Source organism: Coregonus lavaretus (assembly GCF_964263955.1).
Source record: "Coregonus lavaretus genome assembly, chromosome: 36".
NCBI classification, from domain to species: domain Eukaryota; kingdom Metazoa; phylum Chordata; class Actinopteri; order Salmoniformes; family Salmonidae; genus Coregonus; species Coregonus lavaretus.
The window spans coordinates 7204549-7208352 of NC_140023.1; positions in this window are offsets into that span (position 1 = coordinate 7204549).

Here is a 3804-nt window from a genome sequence, read left to right on the forward strand (position 1 = left end):
ATCAGATCCTCCTCTCCACCCTCTCCGAAATGGGCATCTCCGGCGCGGCTCACTCCTGGATTGCGTCCTACCTGACCGGTCGCTCCTACCAAGTGGCGTGGCGGGAAGCTGTCTCCGCACCACGTGCTCTCACCACTGGTGTCCCCCAGGGATCGGTTTTGGGCCCTCTCCTTTTCTCCCTATACACCAAGTCACTTGGCTCTGTCATATCCTCACATGGCCTTTCCTATCATTGCTACGCTGACGATACACAACTAATCTTCTCCTTTCCCCCTTCTGATCACCAGGTGGCGAATCGCATCTCTGCATGTCTGGCAGACATATCAGTATGGATGACGGATCACCACCTCAAGCTGAACCCTAGCAAGACGGAGCTGCTCTTCCTCCCCGGGAAGGACTGCCCGTTCCATGATCTCGCCATCACGGTAGACAACTCCGCTGTGTCCTCCACCCAGAGTGCGAAGAGCCTAGGCGTGACCCTGGACAACACCCTGTCGTTCTCCGCCAACATCAAGGCGGTGACCCGCTCCTGCAGGTTCATGCTCTACAACATTCGGAGAGTGCGACCCTGCCTTACACAGGAAGCGGCGCAGGTCCTGGTCCAGGCACTTGTCATCTCCCGTCTGGACTACTGCAACTCGCTGTTGGCTGGGCTCCCTGCCTGTGCCATTAAACCCCTACAACTCATCCAGAATGCCGCAGCCCGTCTGGTGTTCAACCTTCCCAAGTTCTCTCACGTCACCCCCCTCCTCCGCACACTCCACTGGCTTCCAATTGAAGCTCGCATCCGCTACAAGACCATGGTGCTTGCCTTTGGAGCAGTGAGGGGAACGGCACCCCTGTACCTTCAGGCTCTGATCAGTCCCTACACCCAAACGAGGACATTGCGTTCATCCACCTCTGGCCTGCTGGCTCCCCTTCCTCTGCGGAAGCACAGCTCCCCCTCAGCCCAGTCAAAACTGTTCGCTGCTCTGGCACCCCAATGGTGGAACAAGCTCCCTCACGACGCCAGGACAGCGGAGTCACTCACCACCTTCCGGAGACATTTGAAACCCCACCTCTTTAAGGAATACCTGGGATAGGCTAAAGTATTCCTTCTAACCCCCCCCCCCCCCCCCCAAATTGTAAAGTGGTTATCCCACTGGCTATAGGGTGAACGCACCAATTTGTGAGTCGCTCTGGCTAAGAGCGTCTGCTAAATGACGTTAATGTGCCCTTGAGCAAGGCACTTAACCCTAATTGCTCCTGTAAGTCGCTCTGGTTAAGAGCGTCTGCTAAATGACTAAAATGTAAAAATGTAAAATGATCTAGTGGAAAGCCTTCCCAGAAGAGTGGAGGCTGTTATAGCAGCAAAGGTGGGACCAACTCCATATTAATGCCCATGATTTTGGAATGAGATGTTCCACGAGCATGTGTCCATATAGTTTTGGTAATGTTCGTGTATATTTATATGGAAACTGAAACAAACCATTTAAACTACAGGCTTCAAATGAATAGTTGGCACAGTAGAAACTGAGAAACTTTGGCAGTAATTGTAATTCTCTTCCATTTGATATCACATGTTTAATTGTTGCTTTATAATCACATTCGACATGATATATTCACTGTTGCTAAACAGCGATTTTAGAAGGCACTTCACATTCCACTGTACAGTACAAAACGTATTACACAACCCCCACTCAGAAACAAAATAACAAGAAAACATTGTAAACGTGTGTGCTGTTCCCTGTAAAATGGTCCACCATCTATCATGGCATGTAGCTAGCCCTGTCCTTGCTTCACCATGGAAACAAGAGGACATCTGATCCCTTGTGAGGAAGTACTTGTGTGTGAACAGGCTTCGTTTTTCTCTTCAATTTGTCTGCGTCTCTTTTCCTACCGTGTCGGACAACGTTTTTGTAGACTAGGCGACATTAGTTTTGCATCTTATGCTTGCTAGCCTGTTGCAAATCAGAAAACATTTCAGAAACACAAACTTTGTTTAGAGCTCCACCGATAAGTGGCAACCCGTCACTAGCTTCCATCTTCTTCCTGAGGAGAACTTCCCCAGGCTTTCAAACTACATGAGAAGCCCGGCGTCTGAGCCTAGGGCGTAACTAACCCAATATAAATGACAGTGTTATAATCCTACCTCTGTCTCCACATTGCGGTGGTAAGCAGGGCTGCTGAGCTCATCCAGTGTCTCTGCCACAGGTTTGTTGAGTGTCTTAGGGAGAAGGAGACACAGATCGCCAGCAGAGATCCCACTGAGACAGAACACTATGAAGTGCATAGAGGTGTGCAAGGCTCTCTGAAACACATTTTACATTTAAGTCCTGTCACTTTGTGTGGTTAACTAAGGGATGGGGCTCAAATCCTCTGAACGGACTGACAGTCTATGAGATTGGCATGGTAGTTTCAAAAACATTTTAGACCTACAGCATACATTGTTTGTTTACAAACATTTAGATGACAACAAAAACATAAACTACAACCTTAGAGCTTGGGATAAGATAGGATTAGCCCTTGATCATGACTCGCAGTTCCATTACATTACACATAAGAGTCATTGGACGAAGGCGTCTTCAGTAAGGGGGAGTTGTGTTAAGAGCCCCTACGCTTGGTCTGAACATTGACATGCATCTCGTGGGGCATGATTTTGGAAGCATAAAGACCTTATCTTTCATATCAGCAAGAAACATTTTTTTTCAAATACATACAGTTAAATTGATACACACCTTTTAAGGGTTAGTGTTCCCACGCGGCCACATCTCCATGTTACAGTGCATGCTTACTGAAGACAGACGGAAAACAGAGGAACCACTTGTGCTAATTAGCCATCTAGCATGCTCCGAACACCTGTGTGTAACGGAATAAGGCCGCCAGAAACGTGTTGTCACTGAAAAATACTGTTGGCTGTAACTGTGATAAAGCCGGTTAAAACAGTGTATAGTAAGTGTATATTTTAAATTTGTGAAATTATTTTGATGGGATATGAAAGTAAAGGGCTTTATGTTTCTAGAACCGTGTCGCAATTGAGAATCTATTCTTTTAGATGGAGTATCTGGCTGTTTTGACTGCTAGAGCCAGTCTACCTGAAAATAACATATAGTGCCTTCAGAAAGTATTCATACCTCTTGCCTTATTCCACATTTTGTTGTGTTACAGCCTGAATTCAAAATGGATTAAACTGTGTCTGTTGGAAAGCAGGCTGTACCAGGTTTTCCTCTAGGATTGTGCCTGAGTGTATCAAATCAAATCAAATTTTATTGGTCACATGCGCCGAATACAACAGGTGCAGACATTACAGTGAAATGCTTACTTACAGCCCTTAACCAACAGTGCATTTATTTTAAACAAAAAAAGTAAAAATAAAACAACAACAAAAAAAGTGTTGAGAAAAAAAAGAGCAGAAGTAAAATAAAGTGACAGTAGGGAGGCTATATATACAGGGGGGTACCGTTGCAGAGTCAATGTGCGGGGGCACCGGCTAGTTGAGGTAGTTGAGGTAATATGTACATATGGGTAGAGTTAAAGTGACTATGCATAAATACTTAACAGAGTAGCAGCAGTGTAAAAAGGATGGGGTGGGGGGGCAGTGCAAATAGTCCGGGTAGCCATGATTAGCTGTTCAGGAGTCTTATGGCTTGGGGGTAGAAGCTGTTGAGAAGTCTTTTGGACCTAGACTTGGCACTCCGGTACCGCTTGCCATGCGGTAGCAGAGAGAACAGTCTATGACTAGGGTGGCTGGAGTCTTTGACAATTTTGAGGGCCTTCCTCTGACACCGCCTGGTATAGAGGTCCTGGATGGCAGGAAGCTTTGCC